The following is a 15976-nucleotide window of genomic DNA, read 5'->3' on the forward strand; positions in this document are numbered from 1 at the left end:
CCTCATAGTCAATGTATAATTTCAAATACAAAGTGCTGGAGTACAGAGCCTAAACAAAACATTTGCTTTTGGAGCTCATTGTAGGTAGGGGGTAAAGTGACTGGGCAACAGGATAGATAATAGACAGTAGCAGCAGTGTATGTGGTGAGTGTGTGTGAGGGGGGGGGTGCATACAGTCTCAGTGAAAAAAATGGTCAATGCAGGTAGTCCGGTTAGCCATTTGATTAGCTGTAGCAGTCTTATGGCTTGGGGGGGTGTCCTGTTGGTTGATGTAATGTACACACAAGTACATTTTATATTATGGTAGTCTTGAACTGATTGGAGAAAATTCATTTCGGTAAAATGTAGTGCTTCTTTGAACCATTTATCAGTCTCGTCTGCAGCTTTGTGACAGTCCTCTCCTTGCTGTTATAGCCGAGGCAGAAGGTTGTGGTTTAAGGCTCTTCTGACTGTTAGGGAAGGCCCGATGAGCATGGGACACATTTATCTTCAAACCCCAAGTGACTTCTCGAAACGCTCCAAAGTATTCCCTAAATTCTGACTTCCTAAAACCTTGTGTCGACACAAACAATAGCAAAGCTTTGTAAAATCCATTCTAAAACCTCTGCCAAGCATAATTTATCATTTGAATGACAATAGGCCACTTAACACCGCTTAAATAATTTCGGTGCACTATCAGCTACTTGACTGGCTTTGTGTTGTAACAACGGACTATCATTAACTGCATGGGTTATGTGGCCGTCCCTTATCAGAGGCTGAGTCCTGTGAGTTTGGTTTGGAAACAACTGCTGTACCATGACAGAATGCAATTTTTTTCAAAAGAACACAGTACTACAAGTAATATCTTTTAACTTTTTGTTAGATTTTCTTGGATGTTTTTATGCAAAACATTCATTGGAAGAAAAAAAAAAGACCACGTGGGATGTAACATGAAATCTTTTATTATCTAATGTGGGTTATTGTCTTCATTTATAACTTCTCAGGACTGTACATTAACCCTACCAAGTTGACTATGCCAATGGCACTTGACATAAACATAAATCAAGTTATGTTGAGTAGATATATTTATGGTGCCTGGTATGTCCTTCATGAACAAGATTGATCTAAAAAGCATTCATTTTGAAAAAGTTGTGTTAAAGCCATTTTAATCATATTCATAGAAATGTTTTCTTTTGTTCCTTAAATGGTGTAGAGACCTGCATCCCATCTCTCTTGCTTTTGTGAAATTTCCGGGTTCGCTGCTTGAAGATGTAGTGCAGAAACAAAGAGAGAGAGAGAGAAGATGAATCGTCTTCAAAAGGATGAGATAATGCTGTCCTGGGTTGTCTTAGAGTTTCTGAACATGTTTGATGCCCACATCACACCCATCTATGATGGTGAGTGCAGATACTAACACATGCATTAGCTAAAGGAAGTATTTTTGAAAATAGCAAGAATTCCAGCGAACTTATTGGTAAGGGTACAAGCGAGCGCCTCTATGAAAATGGGAAATGTTGTTTTTTGTTGTTGCATGGATTGACACTGACTGACAGCTGAGATACACTGTTTTGTTTTACTTATGGAAAGCATGATGTTAGTGTAATGAGCCGTCCTAGTATGTCCTATCAAGTGTAATGCAATGCCTACGGCAGTGTAAGGCTTTGTGGCAGATCATTGAAGTCATGTTGTCCACAATGTTCAGCTGGCAAAACTCTTCTAATAAGATTTGCCATTCAGAATGAGTGAAAAAGACTGATCCTTTCTAGTGTTTGGATTGTTAGAGGACTGAACTGAATACTAAGAAGCTGACATTAGCTTTAAAGGCCTTATACCTCCTTTGTAGGACCAGTGACCAGAGGTGTCTTCACCCTATACCTATTTCAAAAGGCTGCAATTTAATTAGTTCTCATATGTTGAAAAATTCATGAATTTGTCCCAGACTCCCCCCTTTCCTTGTTTGGAAGTGACTTAAGCAGTGGTGTGAGGCTTTCAGGCAGTTTTGGCAAAATAGGCCCCGACAAAAAAGAAACAACTGTTTATGTAAATAGAGACTGTGTGTTTACTCTGTGGAAGAAAGAGCGGGTCTCGAACGCAGCGCTAAGCTTAGCCAGGCCCCGCCAAAGGGGACCTCTCACCATCAACTTCAGACTTATTAAACTGATTACCAACTCCAGCTAATTAATCAGAGACAGTGCCCTTTCTTGTCATGCAGGGAGGGAGCTGTGTGTGTCTCACAGAGTTTCCCTCTCTCAGCAACACCCCACTCCCATCTGCTTTCTTCTGTTCCCCTTTCTCTGTTTTTCTTTTCTCCGCGTTGATTGAAGTAGGGGAACGGTAATTTTCATGCATCATCTGGGCTGGCAGGATGGGAGGACAAGTAGTAATTACCTTAAACAAACAAGGCCAAGATTGCTTGAAAAGCTACCTCTTTATTTAAGCTGGTAGAAAAAAATTCAGCAGAGCGAGAACGTAATGATTTCAAAACAAACTAAATAGTCTTTGTTTTTAGCTTTGTTCCTTACAATTTTTCATTTTGAAAAAGAACTAAAAGATTCATCAACAGACATCACTAAGCCATCTAGAGTTTAACGCTTGTCCAGGTGCTGGGAGAAAGCATCCCCAAAGATGGTTTAGTAGGAAGATATCTTCAAACTGCTTCTCCAATAGAAATCCCTGATCACGCTTGTAGGCGATGTCATGACGATGTTAGCTAGCTAAGGTCATGCACAGAAACATGTCATCGGGTCTAACGGTCGTGTCACACCGAACTACGCATGTGCATGTCATCAAATCATGGGCACTCCTTAGATATAAAGTCATTTTTTTACGAGGTTGGAGCAATAGCATGTTCAGCTACTTAAAGGGATAGCTCACCCAAATTAGAAAATGACATATTGGTTTCCTTTCCCTGTAAGCAGTCTGTGGACAAGACATGATAGCAATCCATGCTTTGGTTTAGTTTCCCTGGCACTGTTTCCACATGCTAACATTTTAGCCTGTGGCACAAATCCCATTCAAGTCATGGATACAGTGTCAGAGAAACTAAACCAAGGCATGTCCATAGACCATAGAATGCTTACAGGGTAAGGAAACCAATGTCATTTAGTAATTTGGTTGAACTATCCCTTTAAATTAAGACATTGGCTCGAATCTAGGTTGTGCCTTTAGAAATCGAGAAAATGTACAACTAAGAATTTTTCACTTCTCTCATTGATTTCTCAAAGGATTGAACCTGCGACGCTCAGAGCTGTAGTTCACAGTTTATGCCCATCCTCAACCGCATCCCCAACACCCTGAATGGTAACAGGCACTTGCATTGCCCCTAGTGGACGGTTGAAAATTGGCATGTAAAAAAATTCTTAGCCATGCCGTACCTTTTCCATTTTAATAACGTCTAGACAGCGCATAATCCACTGGAGTCTGGGCTCATTATTTTTTAATAGAACAGTGTTCTAGGCTGTGCCAGTGTGGGTTTCCAGTGTGGCTCTGCATTAAGGAAATATCAGCATTGTGTGGGACTTTCATGAGCCCAGATCCTCTTTTCCCCAACCCTCACTTCCTGCTGTTCTGTATGATTGCGGAGCCTTTGTTTTAGCCTGATGTGTTTGCCTCTTCCTCTGGAGAGGCTAATGGAGGTTTCTTTCTCCCCCAATCTTCCAAAATGCCAAGTGTAACTGGTGCCCCTATTGCTCCTAATTAATGCGTGATTAAAGAGTGAAATAAGGGATTCTACCCGAGATGTGTTTTTTTCAAGGAGTGAGAAATTAATCCCCTTTGGATCTTGCAGAATCATTTAAGGATTCTTCTTGTTCTGTTTATCAAATAAACCAAGTAATTAGAGACTTTAGATAAGTAGGCTAAATTGATGGCCACCCTATGTCTTCCTAGGCTGTTCCCTGATAGACTGCAGTGTTGCTCTGGTAATATCTGGCATTATACTTGTCCAATAACAATGCCTTTGTGTTTGGGGTATTAGTAATTACGCTTGGGAGCTTCCTTGACCTTGGTAAGCACTGTCTACAGTATCATATTCCTGGTTCAATGTACTGTATTATATTGTTAATGCAAGGAGTTATCACCAGGGAGTTTACTGGATCTAACCAGTGAGGAAGTCCAATGTAATTCCTGTAAGTGGCAGCATAACTAACAATGCCATTGGTAACAAAGTATTGCCAAAGCATTTGATACCATTGGTTATAATATTCTATTGCAAAAGCTTAGAACTGTAAGTGTGAGTGATTAGTCCTTGCTATGGTTCTCCAGCAATTTAAAAGGAAGAATGCAATCTGTCACTTTCAAAGGAGTAAACTTCCACCGCTCTTGAGATCAAATGTGGCGTTCCACAGGGATTGCTTCTTGGACCTCTATTATTTCTAGTTTATATTAAAGGGATAGTGCTGTGTCGGACTTGACGACAGTTGCTATCCATTGGAGCACTGCGATTGGTTTCCCAAAATTTGGGGGAGGTGCATTGCGAAGGGCCAATTGCTCAGAGAAAGAGAATTTTGGGCACCAATCGCAGCGCTCCAATGGATAGCAACTGTTGTTGAGTCCGACACCTCGGACAAGCTCACGTTTGAAATACAGTGAATTCGGAAAGTATTCAGACCCCTTCACTTTTTCCACATTTTGTTACGTTACAGCCTTATTCTAAAATTGATTAAACCTAAAAACAGGTTTTAACAAATATTTGCGAATTTATTAAAATAAAAAATAAAAATATGATGTTACAATAAGTATTCAGACCCTTTACTCAGTACTTTGTTGAAGCACCTTTTTCAAGTCTGGGCTCTAGCTGGGCCACTCAATGATATTCAGAGACTTGTCCCGAAGCCACTCCTGCGTTGTTGTTGTCCTATTGGGAGGTGAACCTTCGCCCCAGTCTGAGGTCCTGAGCTCTCTGGAGCAGGTTTTCATCAAGGATCTCGCTGTACTTTGCTCCATTCATCTTTCCCTTGATCCTGACTAGTCTCCCAGTCCCTGCCGCTGAAAAACATCCCCACATGGTGCTGCCACCAACATGCTTCATCGTAGGGATGGTGCCAGGTTTCCTCCAGATGCGACGCTTGGCATTCAGGTCAAAGAGTTCAATCTTGGTTTCATCAGACCAGATAATCTTGTTTCTCATGGTCTGAGAGTCTTTAGGTGCCTTTTGGAAACTCCAAGCGGACTGTCATGTAACTTTTACTGAGGGGTGGCTTCCGTTTGGCCACTCTACCATATATGCCTGAATGGTTGAGTGCAGCAGAGATTGGTTGTCCTTCTGGAAGGTTCTCCCATGTGCACAGAAGAGCTCTGGAGCTCTGTCAGATTTACCATCGGGTTTGTGGTCACCTCCCTGACCAAGGCCCTTCTCCCCCGATTGCTTAGTTTGACCGCGCGGCCAGCTCTAGGAATAGTCTCGGTGGTTCCAAACTTCTTCCATTTAAGAATGATGGAGGCCACTGTGTTCTTACCCTTTCCCAGATCTGTGCCTCGACACAACCCTGTCTTGGAGCGCTACAGACAGCTGTGTGCCTTTCCAAATCATGTCCAATCAATTGTATTTACCACAGGTGGAAACATCTCAAGGATGATCAATGGAAACAGGATGCACCTGAGCTCAATTTCATGTCTCATAGCAAAAGGTCTGAATATTTCAGTTTATTTTTTTATACATTTGCAAAATTTCTAAGAACCTGTTTTCGCTTCGTCGTTATGGGATATTGTGTGTAGATTGATGAGGGGGAAAAATTATTTCAATTTTAGAGTTTGGAAAAAGTCAAGGGGTCTGAATAATTTCTGAATGCACTGTACATGAAAGGCAGTGAAGACACCCCTGTTTTCAATATCTTTCAATACCTCACCTTGTGAGGATAACGGCACTGACCCTTTTTCTAAAATGAATGTGTTATGAGTTGGAGAACACATTGAATCCCTGCTGTAGAATACTATACTACACACTCTAGTGTCCCACTAACATGTGTAGTCCTTACTATAGAATGTTGTAGTATACTGTAGAATACTATAGTAAATACTACAGCAATGTCTGCAAAAACAATACAGTTTGCAAAAACACTACACTTTTTTTAACTACAGTATTCATTTGCATATACCCTGCTCATTCCCCTCCCCCATAAGTGAGAATCCTACATGCCAGGTATAGACCATATATTGTATCCCTACAGGTTCTAGAAAAGAGCAGAAGCTCAGACCCCAGTCCTGCCTACCTACAGGTTATTAAGGAACATTTTCTCTTGTATTCCTCCATTAGGTTTCCTCAAGGAGAAATCCTCAACTTCTATGTCAAAGATAATAAAACAAAAACACTATATAGAGTAAATACTACATTAATATCCGCAAAAACACACTACAGTAAATACTACAGTATACTACAGTCTACAATAACACTACAGTAAATACTGCAGAATACCACAGTCCACAAAAACACAACAGTAAATACTACAATCAACAAAAGACTGCATTAATTACTATAGCTGTTTTCCTCACAAGGTGAGGTAATCAGAAAGGTATTGAAAACAGGGTTGTCAATAATTTGAACCTTTACCGTTTTGAGATTTTTTTGTATTACTTGTTTAACAAAATATTTTTCTCTGTATTAGTATGACATAATATAATGTCCCAAATGTTTTTGCATACAATGTAGCTCAGCATTTCAATTATTTATTTTATACAGTCATTTCTGCTCATCTTTATCAATCATTTCTGACCCCGCTGATGAATTGTGTATAAGGTTGGCCAAGCTATAATGACTCAATATACTGTTAACCTTATAATCTAGACTCTTTCTTCGTTAGACCACACATTTTGGCTATAAAATACCTCTCTATATAAAAATGTACTAAACCTCATCCTATGCTGCATCGACTCTGGACATTCCAACATAGCAAGTGCCCGTCTGATCTTTTTAGTAGACAAGCACTTTGAAGCCAAGAAAGTCTGTTTAATAGTATTTGCGTTACATAGGTCTGAAAGGATGAAAGAGCTATGGATAGCTTCTTAGACCTTCCAGTTACCTCTTCTATTATATGTACTGTATGTACCTCATTCAAGGAAGAACATCTATGAAGGTGAGCCACAGTGGGATTAGAAATCAATATGCATTATTATTATTTAGATAAGGTTTTCTTTGCTAAAGAAATCCAATGTAAAACTCTAAATGCAAGAACGTTGCACTGCTTATTGATTTATTCAGTCGTTTCATTGACCATTGTTTTGTTGTTGCATCATTGGGGAGGCATGTTTGTCCTATTTTGCCATTGTTCAGATGCTTTTCAACCTTAAATAGACTAAAGACTCTCAATCTAGTCAATTGAATGAGTTTAAACTGATCTAAATCAAAAGGATCAAGACATATGGTGTTATCGATATAATGGGCTTTGCTCCTGAGTGGTGCAGCGGTCTAAGGCACTGCATCGCAGTGCTAGAGGTGTCACCACAGACCCTGGTTCGATCCCGGGCTGTATCACAACCAGCCGTAATCGGGAGTCCCATTAGGGTGGCGCACAATTGGCCCAGCGTCGTCCGGGTTAGGGAAGGGTTTGGCCGGGCTTGACCGTCATTGTAAATAAGATTTTATTCTTAACTGACTTGCCTAGTTAAATGAAGGTTAAATAAATAAATACAAAAATGTTAATGATGTAAACATTTGACTCGAGAGCTAAGTAGGTCATAATATGATTATGCCCTGGTGAAGAGACTGATGATTATTCAATCATCCTGTTTTGTCAGATGTTCTTTATTCCATCAGCACTGTCTTTTAATTACTGCATGTTAATTATTGGATTGATAGGCCTCCAATCTTGCATCTATTGCGTCACTGTAAGTGATGGGTAATAAAAATGCTTGGTGAATATGCACTGTTGTGTTGTCTATTTCCTTCGCCTTCCATAACTTTTGTGCTGTCTGCTAAAATCTTGTAAAACATACTTGTACAGTATATGATAAGCTCCATAGCAGTAGACGGTACAGGCAATTTGGTATCAAGAGACGACATGGGGGCACTACAGAGGCTGATTGAAAACAGGTTTCATGTCCACTGAGTGGAAGTTGCAGTTAGATGAGATTAATCATGATGATCGCTCATGGTAAAAATGATAGGTCAACGTAGCAGCCGCTGAGCTTGTCCCCAGCGATGGTTTGCAAGGCCTTGACACATCCACGTCTTCCTCAACTCCACCCCCATCTCCTCTTTCCATTCTTTCCCTCCTCCTCTCTCACAATCCATCCATCCTCCCGTGTTTTTGCTGCAGCCTAGCTAGCGCAAAGCCTCCCTCTAATTAGATAAGGAATTACGGTGTGGATTAGGTGATGGAGGGGGATGCCAGTTCTTCTGACCGTGGTAGCTATTTCAAGTCACCATTTCAAAGTTGTACGCTCGTAGCTTTTTTCCCTCTCCCTTCCTTGTTTTGCATTATAATACAGCTGCAGGAAGAATGACTGTTAATCTCCATGCTCGCTGGCAATACATTACAAAGGGGGTAAAGCAGGATTTTTCACTAGCACTGTAAACACTCAAAATTCAGCATTGTCCATTACCTCTTAAACACAGCTGTTAACAAGCATCGTTAATTAAACTGTGGGAGTAAGTGGGGTTACATAAATTGAAATTAATAATCGTCTGTATACATAAATTGAATGCACATTTCTGCATTTCTTTGCTCCCCCCCAATTTAGATTAAAAGGTTTGGCTTCCATGTACTGTAAATGCGATGTTTCAACCCAATCCTAGGATAGGTTTAGACATGGAGTGGTCTTTTAATTTGTTTGCCACGTTCTCATGTTTTCCCTGAAAAATGATCAAGTAGGCATTTAATTGCTTTAAGAAAATAAATCACTTCCCATAGCTATTACATTGATGCCAAGTCTATTGCACATGAGCTGCAAAGAACATGAAATATTTTGCCACTTGTTTTTGAAATACCCACTGTTGAAGGAACAAGATAGACAATGCTTTGACTTACTGATCGTATTATTATTTCCTATAATATATTTTGTCCAACTCCTTTTCGTCTTTCTAACCTCTTGCTCCACTTCATGTTACCTCCGTTTAATCTGTCTGATGTTTCCTTACGACTCTACGACGATTATCCCCTACATTACAAGAATTGTAATGATCTGATCCCTGATTTAAATCATGTATAGCATGTTTTGGCTAGAATGTTGACATTACATGAGACACTCTTGAATTCTCTAAAGGCTTTAGCATGCCTGAGTGACTATAACAAGCATTAGCTGTGTTGTCAGGGAGAATCAAGTTTGGACATGCCCACCATCATCTGGCCAGGAGGAGAGATATATATTCTACTTTTAAATGCTTTGTAATTTAATTAACTCTTTCTTCTGGAAATGACCATTTTAGAGGATGGTGAAGATGATGTAAATATGGAAGGTGCTTGTGTTACTTTGTGAGCCCATATGTGCGCTGCAGCCTATAACTGTTCAAGTTTAGCCTTCAGTTCTTGATGAATGTATTATTTCTTTTTTTGACAGGGACTTCCAGGTGAATCTCTCGAGCAAAAGTGACAGAGGTGACAGGCTATTATTGTCTGACTATTACTATTGATAAAAACCTACACATAGAAGGGGCCTTAGAGGAACAAGGTTTTTTGTACTACTACTAGGTTTTCTGTACTACTACTAGGTTTTTTGTACTACTACTAGGTTTTTTGTACTACTACTAGGTTTTTTGTACTACTACTAGGTTTTTTGTACTACTACTAGGTTTTTTGTAATACTACTAGGTTTTATTGTACTACTACTAGGTTTTTTGTACTACTACTAGGTTTTTTGTACTACTAATGTAACAGGGACATGCAAACTCTTTATGAGATACGATATCCACAGGAGTTCATTATTTGATCATTTGCGAGATATATAGTTAGCCAACACTAGTTGTGACTTACTGTATGTAATTGCATGGAACTGAACTTCAAGTGAATATTATTGTATAGGTTTATGGGATAACCAGCATAGACACATTTTAAATGAATAACATTTGACCACAAGCATTTCATGCTGGTTAAAGACTGACTCAACAGAGAGAGGGTAGTATAGCTTTTACATTCCCATCGTCACTTCAAAATCCCTCTGAAATACAGACAAATGCATAAGGGCTTTGACATACATCTGCCATAAGTCACATGTTACATCCATAGATGATTAGGAGATAATTGGTCTGCACACATGAAGACATGAGGATGGATACATAACTGCCTCATTGCCTATGTGGGTGGGCAAAGGTGGCTCAGGTTGGAGGGGTCCTTTTTCAAGTCATTTCACATGGGTATCCATACGCCTACGCCTGGGGAGTTTTCTTATTGGTCTAGGAGATGGGATTTCTCACTGTACTTCCTGTATATGGAATGTTAAACGTCTCAGTACTATTGATGACATCTGCTCTGTTCATACTTCCTAATAATTAAAATACATAAATAGCAGCATTTGACGGCAATGGACAAATTAGTATCTTTGTTTTGTCATTTACACAAATCTTGACATGACCATGATAATATCATACGTTGAAATCAGATCCCTGGTTAGCTGGTGGTTTATGCTGATGCCTCAGTGCTAGAAAACCATAATGTTTTCCCCAGGTCTTCCACTCATTTGTGGTCCCTGATTTATTAGGATGGCAGGTCTCAGTGGAAACTCTTCTGGGTCCCCTCAGCAACAGACTGAGGCTGTAACTCACAGCAGTCATAGTCATCTGCCAATGCTAGACTTCAGCATCGCTAGGACACTGCACCCTAAACAATAGGGCTAAAACAATGACTGGAATGGCATCATTTATGTGGTCTTTTTACAACTCTCTTCTCTCAGTTACTAATGAGATAGCCGACAACACATTGTCATACCACCTTGCTCATATACCGCCGTGGGAATTTCCATTAAAGGCGTTTGAGTTGGAATCAGCGAATAAATAAATGATGTCCTCGTGGGAAATCAATGTAACAAGCAGATACATGTTAAAACTCTGGAGAGACTTCCCGTGGAAGCTGAAGTGGGCTTCACAGAATGCAGATGTGATGGAACCACAGACGGCGCTCAACGGGGCTCAGGCCCTTAAAATAAGTAATGAAGCAATTAGTCAGACAATTATGAACACCTGTGATGCTGATTGGCACAATGCTGCTCCGTCTGTTTTCCTGACTCTAAAGATGTCTTAATGTTGCTAAGTTAACCTCTAACAAGGTTTGTAATGATGAGGAGGGCCAAACACACCATATATATACACACACGCACGCACGCACGCACACACACACACACACACACACACACACACACACACACACACACACGCGCGCACACACACGCACACACACACACAGAAACATTCAGAGACACACACAGGAGGTTCACATTAGGAAGAGGACTTCATCCCAAAAGAGCAGGTTGCGTCATGTATTATTGAAGCCAGCTCTTGTATAAACACCAATAAATTGGGGTCTCAATTTTTCCGATTCATTAAGGTTAATGCAGTTTTAATTAGTACTTGATTTGAAGCCTATTAGATGTAATTTCTAAGTCTTTTCTAAGACCTGCAAACTGCATTGCGTGGGATTAAAAAGATAAAAGGCACAACTTGGAATTAGTCACTGTTGGTTCATGCGTGGACGCAGGGATTCCTTTCTATCCACTGTAACTGACTGTTTATTTGCACAAGTGCTTTCAGTCATATTAAAACAATCTAATGAATGGAGGGCTTTGGACTGTAGGGATTGCATCACCAGTCAGATGAACAAATGGAATGGAGGTTCTGGGCTGATTAAAAGAAATCCTTTGAAAGAAAGGCTTTAAGTACTGAGTTCTCTTTTTCTCTGCTATACAATGAGGTGTCTTGTGACACCTTTTTATTTCACACTGAGAGAAGGGTTTCAACTCTCTCCTTGTTGTCCTGGTTGATTCCCAGGCATGGCTGTTGATTATAACTGTAGAGCAAAACCATCATGTAAAATTGAACTATAGACCAGTATGTCACCTTCTGTGGACATAAAATGTGAATATGTTTGTGTTCAAATGATATTGTTGGAAGAGAGTGCATCCTCTGTAGTTGTTATATGTAAGAACTGGAATGTAGCGTTATCAGAGTGGTTTCCGTTCTCCTATAAAAGTATTTCTGTTCTACAAAAGTACATCCATAAGCTCTATAAAGTTGCTGTTAGAAACACCATAGATTTTCCCCCTCCCTGGTTTGACTTAAATTATTGTACACACGTTTTTGAAAGTACACCATAACAGTGAAGATGGGTGGAAGTTACAGGGAGAGAGCACAGAGCTGAGCCGTTGACAGCAGGAGTCACAATCCATTAGGAGATCTTTTACCATGACATGCTTACTGTACAGGGATGAATCGTCAAACATACCCTGTTTGACATTGTCACACCAAGACATTTTCTTCCAGAGAAGTGAAATCAGACAAAATGGTGCTCCAGCTTCAACAAGGTTATGAAACAGGTGGAACACTTCTGGCTCACAGGTTCTCTCTGCAAGAGCTCTGTTTTTCAGTGTGTAAATTGCCACCAGTGGTGAATAAAATGGTCCCATCTGTAACCCAAACTCCACAGCCTCCACTTTTGAGACCTGAGATCAATTTTGTGCATTTCTTCTTTGAGAGAGGCACACAATGGGAGTTAACTAAGGATCAGTTTTCAATTGGATAATCGGCTTGTGAAGTGAGGGGATGGCGAGGGCATTGCTTTCACACATTCTTATGGCTTCATATCTCTGTAACGTGAACCACATTCTGCTCAAATCTCAATACCGCTCTCTGTATCCTTTTTAGAGATCACCTTCAATTCACACATCATGTTTCAAAGCAACCTAGACTGGACAAGCTGAAGCTCATATCTCAACACCTCTAAAACGATAAAGATAACATTCATCTGACATGTTTATACCGTTCCCCTTCAACCTGTAGGCAACGTTCTGCGTACACCATTATACTATACTGAGTCCTTATATTAATCCCCTCAGCTAATACTTTATCTCAATCACCTTTACTCCTTTCAACTCACGGTGACCTATAATTGTGTAAACCCATGTTGAGATTAGCATCATAGTGATTAGGCTGAGGGTTAGGAGAGTTATGCTCACTGAGTGCCTACATGTACCTCTATAGCAACAAATTGTGCCTTTCATGTCTGTATTTTAGTCCTGTATGAATTCAGTATAATCTCATTAGCCGTATGGCATGTGAACATTTGATCAACTACTTTCAGTAAAACAGACCATGTATTTGCATAGCACATGTATTTTACCACATATGTTTACTTACAGGTAAAAGGTAAGACTTTGTCAAATAAAAATACAATTTTGAATCGTTTATGTGACGAACTGTTATTTTCTCCCAATTGTGAACAACTACTATTATAACGCATACAAATATTTCCCAAACAATTGTTTTCTACTCCAACCATCACATCCCTATCATCTGCAATTTTTCTTAGCTGTCACTTGACTAACATAGAAGTAGAACACAGAACATAATACCGCTACTGGCTGTAATGTTGAGCTTCGCAGTGCTTCCTCAACAGCCACGTTCATTCCTTTTCCATGAATGGAAGCTCCTCTCCACACTGCCACTTTAAGACAGAGAGGTGCTGGCCAAGGTGGCCTGCTGCATCTCCTTTAACCCGCTGTAGCCACTAGATGGTGTATGATAACCACAGAGAGACTCATCCCACTGGGGCTGACTCCAACTCTGGTGGGGCGGGGTGCTGCTCGCTAGAGGAGAGACCACGGGATGAGAGACAGGAGTGGAGAACAGATTTTAGGATAGATTCCCGATCTGCCTTCTCACAGGTTCCGTACATGATTTGTCAATATTTTTGTTGAGCGAATGAAAACTTTGCAATTGCAGTACACTGTTTTTATCATTTTTATGGTTGTCTTTACAAGTGGGAAATGTAATCGTTAAGGGACAGACCAATAAAGGTCAGTTGTAAATTACTTTAACAACATGATGGCTGGTGTACATTTCTGGCCCTCACACTAGATTGTCAGAGTGGCCTATCGTTGTATTTGCAGTTTGTCTGAGCTCTTTCATCACACTTGAGACACATTTGGTTTCCCCCATACTAGATTGTTATACAGACCACTTTGTCTCATATGCTGTATTACATTTACCTTACATTTTGGTCATTTAGCAGATGCACTTATCCAGAGCAACTTACAGTAGTGAATGCATACATTTCATACAATTTCATACATTTCATACATTTTTTTTCTGTGCTGGCCCCCCCCGTGGGAATCGAACCCACAACCCTGGTGTTGCAAACACCATGCTCTACCAACTGAGCTACATGGAAGGCTGTATTACCCTCTAATGTCCTGTAACTTTTAGTTACACTGATAATAATAATAATATACATATTATTCATATTATTAACCTGTTACAAATGGCAAAATATAATACAAAATCACATGAGCTAAAATGCATAGTACTTTGGAAGAGGGGTAAACAGACACTACCAAGTGCATCTCGTTTGTAGTGCTGGGAGTCACTGTCCCATGTGTTATTTTACAGCATATGTTCATTGGGAAAGTGCTATCTTTTATGGTTGTGTTTGATAGGGATGACCTGTCAAGTGATTTGAATAACATGCAGATTAAGGGACAATGGATATTATATAATAGCATGATAAATGTTTAATAAATAATAGAACGTATACGTAGAGGAAGATGGTGTTTTTCAATAGGTACAGTATATGGTGTGCTTGGACATGCATTCATAAGTTTGTATTTCTATCCTATATATAGTACCATCATTGACACCAGCCTAGTAATTGACATACATTTTTCATACATTCATATCTTTAGTCAAAGGAAAACAAATGAAGTCAATTCTGCAGCTATTTTCAACACATACATAAAAGTGAATGTCCGTATAAATGTATTGACAATAGCTATACTATTTTCATACTGATTTGCGGTACACTAATATATCTGTGGCCAGGTACTAGAGCACATTTAGGTGGGGAAATGTATAGGTCATCATCTGCATTGGTGCTTTCTTTGGGTTCAGTCAAGGGTCACTCATACCAATAGCTAAACCAGATTTATTTTCCTGGGGGGGCACCTCTGTCAACAATAGTTACAGGCATCACTCTGGAAAAAGATCCCATTATAATACGTCAAATATTTTTATGCCTTTGGTAAATGGCAGGACTGTTTTGGGGGACAGAGATATTCCCTGTACTGGTCCCCTTTAGAGTCTCAGGGCTCACCCTGATCAGCAATGTTATATCAAATTCATTGAGTTCAAGCATAAGTCAAACATTTGCTTCATGCTCTTCCTCAGTTTAAACAATATCTTTTGGATGAAACGTGTGGATTAATTGTAAGTAAGAGATATAAGAGGGAGAACTTAATCCCCCATCCAATTGTAAAGCCCCCCCCCTCCACTCTATAACACCCCATCCCATCCCACCCAATCACTTACTTGACCTTTTATCAAGTTTTTCCCCAAATAATAAATGTTTTCAGACTATATCAGAGGAAAATGTACATGTGATCCACAGTATTGTAATGTCATATCACAAAAGCACACAATCAGCATGCGGGGCCCGAGAGCAAACAGAGAGCAAGGCCCTAGCCCACTGAGAACAGCGGTGAACAGGGCCCTCTGGATGTCAATGTAATAGACTGGCCTATGATGTGTAAATAACACACCACTTAATGACACTCTCAGGTCTGACAATTCCCTTCTAGCACGCTGAGATAGCATTTGAATCACATTGGGGATGGAGAAGGAAAGGGAGGTAGAGGAACACAGTTCTTTGGGGCAGTGTCTGTCTTCTACCGTGGTCCTGACTCCAGAGCCTCCCCTCCTCTATACCATTACTCCTGTTGACCTTAACAGACAGAAGGAAATCAGATGTGACCAGCGAGGACTCACAACCAGCGTGATAGTCTATATCATTTCAATAATGAACAAATATGATTTGCCTTTCAAATACAGACTGTTTATCAATGAATTTCAGAAGAAAGGACAGGA

This window comes from Salmo salar, chromosome 01 (genome assembly GCF_965601325.2).
Source record: "Salmo salar chromosome 01, fSalSal1, whole genome shotgun sequence".
NCBI classification, from domain to species: domain Eukaryota; kingdom Metazoa; phylum Chordata; class Actinopteri; order Salmoniformes; family Salmonidae; genus Salmo; species Salmo salar.